The sequence below is a fragment of the Salmo salar genome, chromosome 01, assembly GCF_965601325.2.
Source record: "Salmo salar chromosome 01, fSalSal1, whole genome shotgun sequence".
Taxonomy (NCBI): domain Eukaryota; kingdom Metazoa; phylum Chordata; class Actinopteri; order Salmoniformes; family Salmonidae; genus Salmo; species Salmo salar.
Genome location: NC_138291.1, coordinates 46577743 through 46590596, shown reverse-complemented (window position 1 = coordinate 46590596; position 12854 = coordinate 46577743).

The window sequence follows — 12854 nt, the reverse complement described above, 5'->3', positions numbered from 1 at the left end:
AATTCTTGCTTGACAAATTGTTCTTTGCAAAGAAGCTATTTTTGTTTATTTTTGACAATTTTAATTAAAAACAATCACAGTAAAGTACTTAAAGGGGCAAACAGCTATTGCTACATCAATTTTTCAGACTTATAAATTATATTTACCCATTGATTCTTGAAGAATATAACTTATAAATGCCTCATGAGCTTAGTTCCACTGTCATACCCCATAGGAAACCCGACATTTTAAGCTTGTTTAATTCAATATTTGTAAACAAAGAAAATGTAAACAAACACTATATATCTTCAAAACATGGTTAGCACTATAAGCTTAATTCACACTCCAACACTCAGACATAATTTACAAACGAAGCATGTGTGTTTAGTGAGTCCGCCAGATCAGAGGTAGTAGGGATGACCAGGGATGTTCTCTTGATAAGTGCGTGAATTGGACCATTTTCCTGTCCTTGCAAGCTCTCAAAATGTAATGAGTACTTTTGGGTGTCAGGAAAAATGTATGGAATAAAAAGTACATTATTTTCTTTAGGAACGTTTTGACTGCTCTTGGCCTTTAAGAAAATAAAAACATACGAATGCTGAGTTTTGCAAACCACAGTGTTTTTAAGAACCCAAGTAAAGTTACTGTATATATATATATATATATATTCAATAAAATATTGTTTTCCATAGACTGTCTCTGTATTTAACAGCTCACCTCAGCTAGAGTGGACAAAGCGTTAACAGACTTGGATTTGTTTTCTAGGAAAGAGTAAATCACATTATGGCTGTGGCCTGTCAAAATGAACACCTGTCTCTCCTCCTTCAGCTGACCTAAGTCAACTTCTCCTACCCAGCCCAGTGACCCCACTCGGGGAGAAAAGGAGCCTGACGTTATGATTATTAATTGATAGCTTACATCTTAATTTTGATTGAATGTCAGGTATGTAATGTGTTGACAGAAATAAAGGTTATAATCTGATAGAGATGGAGAGATAGGGGGGAGTCAGAGAGAAAGAACAAGTGAGACCAGGTAAAGCGGGCAGAGAGAGATAGGTCAAGACAGTGGTAGAGAGAGGGGGCAGAGGGAGAGATAAAAGGGGGGACGTCAGTGTGATCTCTAAGAAAGGCCTGGGGTGACGTTGGTAAACAGGATTGATGTGATTGTCACTGGACATCTGCCACGTGGGATATTCAGACCTTTGATGAACTCATTATGACTCACTCACTGCTTTAAAGCGTCAATCAGCAGTTGAAACAATAACCAAGCATACTCCCCACCCCTGTTTTGGTAAAAAGCTGAGGGATAGGGAAGCTGAGGGATAGGGTTGGAGAAATGTAAGCACTCTCAAATTCCTAGACAGCTATGGATTGACCATTCATTATCATTTTTACCATGTTTTGAGGCTATATTTACATTTAATCTGTTTACAAACATTGGAGTGAAACAAGCTTATATTTTGGGTTCTACGGCAGTTGAACTAAGCACATTTCTAAGTTATTTTCTTCAAGACTCAATGGGTATACAGTATATCCTTAATTTATAAGTACAAAAATGGATGAAGCAACTAAGGATTCCAACTTTAACTGTCTTATAACCCTTATAACGTCATGCTATAATTTTAGAAAACTTATAAACACCACAGGCAAGGGAATCCGTAATGGTATCTCGATAATCCGTCCTCTCACTCTCATCTCCTTACCGTCATCTGCACTGTACTCAGAAACATAAGTTCATCCAAATCTGTGTAAATGAAGGAAACTAGATAGGGGAAGGACTTTGAGGACGTCACTTGAGACCAAAGGTGGGTGAATCTTACCCTGTGCCCGCGATGGTTTGTGTGGGTGCTGGGTAACATTGGCCAGCACTGTTTTAGACTATTGAGATGCACACAAAGGGGGTATGGCGTGCCAGCCAGGACAGCAGCTAAAATTAAAGGGGCAATCTGCACTTGTTTCATACATTTTTTTGACTTTACAGAGCACTTAGGAGCTGTAGATTGCGTTTCTTATGTCCTTACGTCAAAGCATGGTGGCAGTTAAAATTAATAGCCATGCAGTTTATAGGATGGGGCGGCAGTGGTTTGAGTGTTGGGCCAGTAACCGAAAGGTCCCTAGATTGAATCCCCAAGCTGACAAGGTAAAAATCTGTCGTTCTGCCCCTGAAAAAGGCAGTTAACCCACTGGTTCTAGGCCGTCATTGTAAATAAGAATGTGTTCTTAACTGACTCACCTGGTTAAATAAAGGTCAAATTAAAATAGGAGTTAGTGTATTATAAAGAGGTGACGTCGTTGCTAAACAACAAAGTTTCCAAAAATTATAGCATGGGGTTATAGGGCATATATAGGGCATACAGTATAAACAGTGTATGTATGTGTATATATGTAGTAGGCTACTCCAGCAAGAGACAGTCAGATCTGAAGCCAGATAAATAGATTGTGCTCTATATAACCAGTTCTTCCTGGAAAAATAAAGGTTAAATAACATAAAACCAAACAACTATATTAATTCAATCAATCAATCACTCTGAGGATTATGTTTCAGTGGCTGTCAATGGCTGATAAAATGGAGTGAGCATGTGGGTTGTAGCTGACTGAGGTTAGGTTAGTGTTACGGGTTGGGGTTAGGGACAGGGTTAAGGACTGTAAAACACAAGACCCGGACATCACTGTGCCTGTAGGCGTCACAGTTATTATGAATCAAATAAATAGTGGGAGTTTCAGGGAAGGTGATGCATGGGCGGATTGGCCGTCTGGTAATTTATTGGGGTGGGCTAGTTTGAAATGTAATAATTAAAAAAATAAATTACACGGCCGGCAGCCCATGAGCCTGTCTTTTTAAAATACTCTGTTGTCATAATAATCTACACTACCGGTCAAAAGTTTCAGAACACCTACTCGTTCAAGGGTTTGTCTTTACTTTTTTCTATTTTCTACATTGTAGAATAATAGTGAAGACATCAAAACTATGAAATAACACATATGGAATCATGTAGTAACCAAAACGATGATAAACAAATCAAAATAGCCTAAACATTGATAAAACAATTAAAATACAGACAGGCATCTCTGTTTTGTCCGAGTTTAAAAGTAGAACATTTGCAGCCATCCACTTTCTTATGTCTGAAACACAGGCTTCCAGCGACGGCAATATTGGGGCTTCACCATGTTTCATCGAAATGTACAGCTGTGTGTCATCCGCATAGCAGTGAATGTTAACATTATGTTTCCCAATGACATCACCAAGAGGTAAAATATATAGTGAAAACAATAGTGGTCCTAAAACGGAACCTTGAGGAACACTGAAATTTCCAGTTGATTTGTCAGAGGACAAACCATCCACAGAGACAAACTGATATCTTTCCGACAGATAAGATCTAAACCAAGCCAGAACTTGTCCGTGTAGACCAATTTGGGTTTCCAATCTCTCCAAAAGAATGTGGTGATCGATGGTATCAAAAGTAGCACTAAGGTCTAGGAGCACGAGGACAGATGCAGAGCCTTGGTCTGATGCCATTAAAAGGTCATTTAGCACCTTCACAAGTGCAGTCTCAGTGCTATGATGGGGTCTAAAACCAGACTGAAGCGTTTCGCATACATTGTTTGTGTTCAGGAAGGCAGTGAGTTGCTGCGCAAAAGCTTTTTCAATTTGTTTTGAGAGGAATGGGAGATTCAATATAGGCCGATAGTTTTTTATATTTTCTGGGTCAAGGTTTGGCTTTTTCAAGAGAGGCTTTATTACTGCCACTTTTTGTGAGTTTGGTACACATCCGGTGGATAGAGAGTCGTTTATTATATTCAACATAGGAGGGCCAAGCACAGGAAGCAGTTCTTTCAGTAGTTTAGTTGGAATAGGATCCAGTATGCAGCTTGAAGGTTTAGAGGCCATGATTATTTTCATCATTTTGTCAAGAGATATAGTAATAAAACACTTGTCTGTCTCCCTTGATCCTAGGTCCTGGCAGAGTTGTGCAGACTCAGGATAACTGAGCTTTGGAGGAATACGCAGATTTAAAGAGGAGTTCATAATTTGCTTTCTAATGATCATGATCTTTTCCTCAAAGAAGTTCATGAATTTATCACTGCTGAAGTGAAAGCCATCGTCTCTTGGGGAATGTTGCTTTTTAGTTAGCTTTGCGACAGTATCAAAAATACATTTTGGATTGTTCTTATTTTCCTCAATTAAGTTGGAAAAATAGGATGATCGAGCAGCAGTGAGGGCTCCTCGATACTACACGATACTGTCTTTCCAAGCTAGTAGGAAGACTTCCAGTTTGGTGTGGCGCCATTTCCGTTCCAATTTTCTGGAAGCTTGCTTCAGAGCTCGGGTATTTTCTGTATACCAGGGAGCTAGTTTCTTATGACCAATGTTTTTTGTTTTTAGGGGTGCGACTGCATCTAGGGTATTGCGCAAGGTTAAATTGAGTTCCTCAGTTAGGTGGTTAACTGATTTTTGTACTCTGACGTCCTTGGGTAGGCGGAGGGAGCCTGGAAGGGCATCTAGGAATCTTTGGGTTGTTTGAGAATTTATAGCACGACTTTTGATGATCCTTGGTTGGGGTCTGAGCAGATTATTTGTTGCGATTGCAAACGTAATAATATGGTGGTGCAATAGTCCAGGATTATGATCAAAAACATTAAGACCCACAACATTTATTCCACGGGACAAAACTAGGTCCAGAGTATGACTGTGGCAGTGAGTAGGTCCGGAGACATGTTGGACAAAACCCACTGAGTCGATGATGGCTCCGAAAGCCTTTTGGAGTGGGTCTTTGGACTTTTCCATGTGAATATTAAAGTCACCAAAAATGTGAATATTATCTGCCATGACTACAAGGTCCGATAGGAATTCAGGGAACTCAGTGAGGAACGCTGTATATGGCCCAGGAGGCCTGTAAACAGTAGCTATAAAAAGTGATTGAGTAGGTTGCATAGATTTCATGACTAGAAGCTCAAAAGATGAAAATGCTGGGGTTTTTTGTAAATTGAAAATTGCTATCGTAAATGTTAGCAACACTTCCGCCTTTGCGGGATGCGCGGGGGATATGGTCACTAGTGTAACCAGGAGGAGAGGCCTCATTTAACACACTAAATTCATCAGGTTTAAGCCATGTTTCAGTCAGGCCAATCACATCAAGATTATGATCAGGGATTAGTTAATTGACTATAACTGCCTTGGAAGTGAGGGATCTAACATTAAGTAGCCCTATTTTGAGATGTGAGATATCACAATCTCTTTCAATAATGACAGGAATGGAGGAGGTCTTTATTTCAGTGAGATTGCTAAGGCGAACACCGCCATGTTTAGTTTTGCCCAACCTAGATGGAGGCACAGACACGGACTCAATGGGGATAGCTGAGCTGACTACACTGACTGTGCTAGTGGCAGACTCCACTAAGCTGGCAGGCTGGCTAACAGCCTGCTGCCTGGCCTGCACCCTATCGCATTGTGGAGATAGGGGAGTTAGAGCCCTGTCTATGTTCGTAGATAAGATGTGAGCACCCCTCCAGCTAGGATGGAGTCCGTCACTCCTCAGCAGGCCAGGCTTGGTCCTTTTTTTGGGTGAGTCCCAGAAAGAGGGCCAATTATCTACAAATTCTATCTTTTGGGAGGGGCAGAAAACAGTTTTCAACCAGTGATTGAGTTGTAAGACTGCTGTAGAGCTCATCATTCCCCCTAACTGGGAGGGGGCCAGAGTCAATTACTCGATGCCGACACATCTTTCTATCTGATTTACACGCTGAAGCTATGTTGCGCTTGGTGACCTCTGACTGTTTCATCCTAACATTGTTGGTGCCGACGTGGATAACAATATCCCAATACTCTCTACAGTCACCAGTTTTAGCTTTAACCAGCACCCTCTTCAGATTAGCCTTAACATCGGTAGCCCTGCCCCCTGGTAAACTGTATGATCGCTGGATGATTCGTTTTAAGTCTAATACTGCGGGTAATGGAGTTGCCAATGACTATGGTTTTCAATTTGTCAGAGCTAATGGTGGGAGACTTCGACGTCTCAGACCCCGTAACAGGAGGAGTAGAGTCCAGAGAAGGCTCGGCCTCTGACTCCGACTCGCTGCTTAATGGGGAGAACCGGTTGAAAGTTTCTGTTGGCTGAATGAGCGACATCGGTTGAGCATTCCTTCAGCATTTCCCTCCAGAAGCCATGAGAAAGTTGTCCAGCTGCGGGGACTGTGCGAGGGGATTTATACTACTATCTGTACTTACTGGTGGCACAGACGCTGTTTCATCCTTTCCTACACTGAAATTTCCCTTGCCTAATGATTGTGTCGGAAGCTGGGCTTGCAGCACAGCTATCCTCGCTGTAAGGCGATTGTTCTCCTGTATATTATGAGTACAGCAACTGCAATTAGAAGGCATCATGTTAATGTTACTACTTAGCTTTACTGGTGGAGGTCCTGACGAACCACGTCCAGATAAAGCGTCCGGAGTGAAAAAGTTGAATGAAAAAAAGTAGAGCGAGGGAAAAACAAAAAATATAAACGGTAATTAAAAAGTAAAAACCGTAACGTTGTCAGGTAGCAAAGTAAGGTTAGCAACAATACGCACAGCAGCACGTTGGATTTAGATATCATTTCAGTGTAATGGATGCTTTACCCTTTACCCTTTACACTCATACTCATATACGCAGTGACTGTACAGTAACATGCTATAAATTATGTCAAAGCTCAGGCTCTGCGCTTTACAGCGCTGTATGGGTTTTGACTGACAACCATTCAGAACATGAGCACCACACACAAAAAGAAGTTGCCCCTATCCCTCCCGCTAATTGGGAAACTTTTGCAAATGTTTGATGCCTGAGTGAGAGAAATGCTTTAAATTAATTAAATTAAGAGGACTTGATGTATTTTGAAAGATGAGACATTCAAGATTATAATAAATACCGTTTTGATATCATACAAGCAAGCCAAAAACACAAATGTGCATTTCACATTTCCATATCATACAACTCATGTCATATACAGTGTCAATGTTTATGATCAATACATTTGATGTAGAGTTACAAGTTGACATGGTGTAATACCCTGGGTTGTTCTGAACCAAATTAGCTTATAATTGTTTGTCTATTGTGAAGAAAATTTGCCACAGAACACGCACCTGAATGCAGTCATGACACCTTTCTATGCGCACCAAAATTACGATCTGTTTCTCTGAATTGCCTAGTGAAAGGCTAACACTGTAGCTTTCAAATGTTGCCCACCTGACCCTGACCCATACACCATTCGCCCATTCAGACTAGATGGCAATTTAAAGTTTGTATATTTTAGAGACCCAATACGTAGTAACACTTAATGACTCCTACAAGGTTGAAGATTGAGGACTCAAGAGAACTTGAATCCTCGGCATTCATTGATACTTTTGTCTCTAAACCATACATTTTTTTGACTCAATGTTATCATTAGATCTGATTTTTAAATCAAACAGTTCAATTGCCATAATAAATAGATATGGTGACAAAGCACAACCTTGTTTTAAGCCTCTTGACAGTTCAAATTTCTCATAGAAGTAACCGTGATTTTTATTATTTTACATAATGGATTGTTGTACATGACTTTTACACATTTTATGAGAGATTATCCAAAATGTTTAAAAAAATCCAGGCACTTCTAGACATACTGTATAAAAGGTTTTCTCAAAATCTGCTATAAAGATTATACCTGGTTCCCCTGCATTCTCATAGTTAAAAATTATTTCTAGGTGTCTAATGTTGTCCCCAATATATCTTCATTTTATGAATCCTGTCTGATTGTGAGGAGTAATGTCCAGCAGCACCTTTTTAATTCTTCAAGCAATACATTTTGCCAATATTTTTTGCATCGCAACATTGAAGGGGGAGTGGCCTCCAATTTTTTTAAAGAGATTGTGTCTATGTATTGCTCCCTGGCTTCAGTAGAAGAGAGATCAGTTTCTCTTTGTGTGTGTCCGAGTAATTCAAACATGATAGTACTGAATTGGATAAAGCAATCAATTAATCACATTTATTTATAAAGCCCTTTTTACATCAGTAGATGTCACAAAGTGCTTGTACAGAAACCCAGCCTAAAATACCAAAGAGCAAGCAATGCAGATGTAGAAGCACGGTGGCTAGGAAAAACTCCCTAGAAAGACAGGAACCTAGGAAAAAAACCTAGAGAGGAACCAAGCTCTGAGGGGTGGCCAGTCCTGTTCTGGCTGTGCCGGTGGAGATTATAAGAGTACAAGGTCATTAAAGGTTAGATCATTCTTCAAGATGTTCAAACGTTAATAGATGAACAGCAGGGTCAAATAATAATGAGAGAGAGAGAGAGAGAGAGAGAGAGAGAGAGAGAGAGAGAGAGAGAGAGAGAGAGAGAGAGAGAGACGAAACAGCAGGTCCGGTGAACAAGTCAGGGTTCCAAAGCTGCAGGCAATACAACAGAAACTGGATCAGCAGCACGACAAAATAGCACATCTGCTGAACAGGACAGGGTTCCATAGCCAGTTAGAACAGCAGAAACTGGATCAGCAGCATGACCAAGTCGACTGGGGATGGGGACAGCCAGGAGTCGTGAGGCCAGGTGGTCCTAGGACTCAGGTCCTCTGGGAGGGGAGAGAGAGAGAGCGAGAGATCAAAGCGTAAGAGGGAGCATACTTAAGATTACACAGGACACCAGATAAGAGAGGAGAATTACACCAGATAGGACAGACTGACCCTAGCCCCCCGGCACAAATACTATTGCAGCATAGATAATGGGGACTGAAACAGGGGGATCCGAAGACACTGTGGCCCTGTCCGATGATGCCCGGACAGGGCCAACCAGGCAGGATATAACCCCACCTACTTTGCCAAAGCAGCCCACGAAGATCTCCCCCACCACATAAGCCCGTTGGGTGCAGGACTGGACAGGAAGATAACGTCGGTGACTCAACCAACTCAAGTTGAATATAGTGGGGGAAAAGTCTGGCAAGACATGATGCACTACTCTATTGGGTCAGAGGCAGATAATCCAAGTGGAGAGAGAGGAGCCGGCCAGGCAAAGACAGCAAGGGTGGTTCATCACTGCAGTGCCTTACCATTCACCTTCGCAACCCTCAATCATAGGACCTACTGAATAGATGAGTCTTCAGTAAAGACTTAAAAGTTGAGACCGAATTTACGTCTCTCACATGGATTGGCAGAACATTCCATAAAAATGTAGTTCTGTAGGAAAAAGCCCTGCCTCCATCTTTTTGCATAGAAATTCTAGGAACAATAAGCAGGCCTGTGTCTTGTGACCATAGTGTACGTGTAGGTAGTTATAGCATGACCAAATCGGAGAGATAGGTGGGAGCAAGTCCATGTAATGCTTTGTAGGTTAACAATAAAACCTTGAAATCAGCCCTAGCCTTAACAGGAGGGTCCAGAGTAACACCAAGGTCCTGTATTTGAGACGACTGTGCAACCATTGATATGAATGGTCAGATCAAAACGGCAGATCCCTGTGGTTCTTGAGACCTAGAACTAGCATCTCTGTTTTGTCCTAGTGTAAAGTAAAACATTTGCCATCATCTATATCCTTATGTCTTAAACACAGGCTTCCATGGTAGGCAATTTTATAGGTTCATCATGTTTCAGTGAAATGTACAGCTGTGTTCCGTCTGTAGCAGTGAAAGTTGACATTGTGTTTCCGAATGACATCACCAAGTGATTTTTATAGTGAAAATGGAACATTGAGGAACGCTGAAACTTACCATTGATTTGTCAGAGGACAAAGCATCCACAGAGATGAACTGATATCTTTCCGACAAATAAGATCTAAACCAGGCAAAAACTTGTCCGCAAAGCCCAATTTGGGTTTCCAATCTCTCCAAAAGAATGTGGTGATCGATGGTGTCAAAAGCGGCACTAAGGTCTAGGAGCACAAGGACAGACTCAGATCCTTGGTCTGACGCCATTAAAAAGGTAATTTACCACCTTCACGAGTGTGCTCTCAGTACTATGATGGTCTAAAACCAGACTGGAGCGTTTGGTATATATTATTTGTCTTCAGGAAGGCAGTGAGTTGCTGAGCAACAGCTTTCAAAATATTTTGAGAGGAATGGGAGATTCGATATAGGCCGATAGTTTTTTGGGGATCTTTCAGTAGTTCATAAAATGTTTGATATATCTCTATTGGAATACCATCGAGGCCAGGATTTTCCCCGTCTTGAACGATTTATTTTGTATCACAGATACAGTGGCAAGAAAAAGTATGTGAACCCTTTGGAAATTCCTGGATTTCTGCATAAATTGGTCATAAAATTTGATCTGATCTTCATCTAGGTCACAACAGACAAACAGTCTGCTTAGACTAATAACACAAACAATTATATGTTTTCATGTCTTTATTGAACACACCGTGTAAACATTCACAGTGCAGGGTGGGGAAAGTATGTGAACCCTTGGATTTAATAACTGGTTGACCCTCCTTTGGCATCAATAACCTCAACCAAACAATTTCTGTAGTTGTGGATCAGACCTGCACGTCGGTCAGGAGGAATTTTAGACCATTCCTCTTTACAAAACTGTTTCAGTTCAGCAATATGTCTGGTGTGAACTGCTCTCTTGAAGTCATACCACAGCATCTCAATCGGGTTGAAGTCAGGACTCTGACTGGGCCACTCCAGAAGGCGTATTTTCTTCTGTTGAAGCCATTCTGTTGTTGATTTACTTCTGTGTTTTGGGTTGTTGTCCTGTTACATCACCCAACTTCTGTTGAGCTTCAATTGGCGAACAGATAGCCTTACATTCTCCTGCAAAATGTCTTGATAAACTTGGGAATTCATTTATCCATCGATGGTAGCAAGCTGTCCAGGCCCTGAGGCAGCAAAGCAGCCCCAAACCATGATGTTCCCTCCACCATACTTTACAGTTGGGATGAGGTTTTGATATTGGTGTGCTGTGCCTTTTTTCTCCACACATAGTGTTGTGTGTTCCTTCCAATCAACTCAACTGTAGTTTCATCTGTCCACAGAATATTTTGCTAGTAGTGCTGTGAAACATCCAGGTGCACTTTTGCAAACTTCAGAAGTGCAGCAATGTTTTTTTTGGACAGCAGTGTCATTCCATGGTGTCCTCCCATGAACACCATTCTTGTTTAGTGTTTTACGTATCGTAGACTCGTCAACAGAGATGTTAGTATGTTCGAGAGATTTCTGTAAGTCTTTAGCTGACACTAGGATTCTTCTTAACCTCAATGAGCATTCTGCGCTGTGCTCTTGCAGTCATCTTTGCAGGACAGCCACTCCTAGGGAGAGTAGAAACAGTGCTGAACTTTCTCCATTTATAGACAATTTGCCTTACCATGGACTGATGAACATCAAGGCTTTTAGAGATACTTTTGTAACCCTTTCCAGCTTTATTGTCACGCCCTGCCATAGAGAGGTTTTTATTCTATATTTTGGTTAGGCCAGGGTGTGACTAGGGTGGGCATTCTATGTTCCTTTTTCTATGTTTTGGTATTTCTTTGTTTTGGCCGGATATGGTTCTCAATCAGGGACAGCTGTCTATCGTAGTCTCTGATTGGGAACCATACTTAGGTAGCCTTTTCCCACAGGGTTGTGGTGGGTAGTTGTTTTCTGTTTGGTGTGTTCACCTGACAGAGTTGTTGCGTTTTGTTCCACTTTGTTTTTTGTTTCAGTGTTCAGTTATAATAAACATCATGAACACATATCACGCTGCGCTTTGGTCTACTCCTTCTTCCACAGACGAACGTTACATTTATACATGCCAACAATTCTTCTGAGATCTCTTTTGTTCAAGGCATGTTTCACTTCAGGCAATGCTTCTTGTGAATAGCAAACTCAAATTCTGTGAGTGTTTTTTATAGTGCAAGGCAGCTCTAACCAACATCTCCAATCTTGTCTCATTGATTGGACTCCAGGTTAGCGGACTCCTGACTCCAATTAGCTTTTGGAGAAGTCATTAGCCTCGGGTTTCACATTCTTTTTCCAACCTACACTGTGAATGTTTAAATTATGTATTCAGTATAGTCAATAAAAATGTGTTATTCGTTTAAGCACACTATGTTTGTCTATTGTTGTGACGTAGATGAAGATCCAGTTAATTCCAAAGGGTTCACATAATTTTTCCTGTCACTGTAGTTTAACATGACTTTTTGCGAGAAGGATATCACAAAACTAATTTTCAAGTGAGGTTGGAGGAACTTAACCTTTAACAAGAGAACATTTGTTTGGTGAGATAAGGATTTCTCCATCATTTTGTAACAATTTTGTGTAGGTTCTTTTTGTCGCATTTCTATATTGAAGGTTTAGGAAAAACATGTTGCAGTTTTCGCCGTTATCCAATTTGCTCCGTTTTTTAGATAAATGAAACCCGATCGTTCCTGAATAAGGTCCTCAAACTCTTTTGTTTTGCGTCTAGATTATTCACTGCTTCTGTGTTACATTTATCAACATCATTTCTGTTGTAAGTCTTTTCTCTGTTGACCAATACTGTTTTTGTTTTTGGAATGGCCTCTAAAGGGACATTTAAAGGCATCCCTTACAATAAGTGTAAGTCCCTTTCTCTCACTCCCCCTCTCCTCCCCTCTGTTCTGGGTCAAACCAACTTAACAGCACTAACAAGTCTTGAAGAAGTCAAATTCAGCTCTATTCCTCCCTCAGCAGTCCAGCAGGGATCTCTAGCCAAATTGGCTATGTTCACTGTGCGGGTGAGAGAACACTGGAGAGGCAGGGTTCTTAGAAACAGATCTACCAAGTCATTCAGTTCCCAAAAAGCATTATGAACGACTCCAGGACGGATTATTACAATGACTGTTTGCTAATGCACCACACTGATAATGTTGATTAGCTCCCCCCGCCCTCTCTCGATCAATTTATCCAAATGTCAGCAACACAGAATTTCTATCAGTCATAAC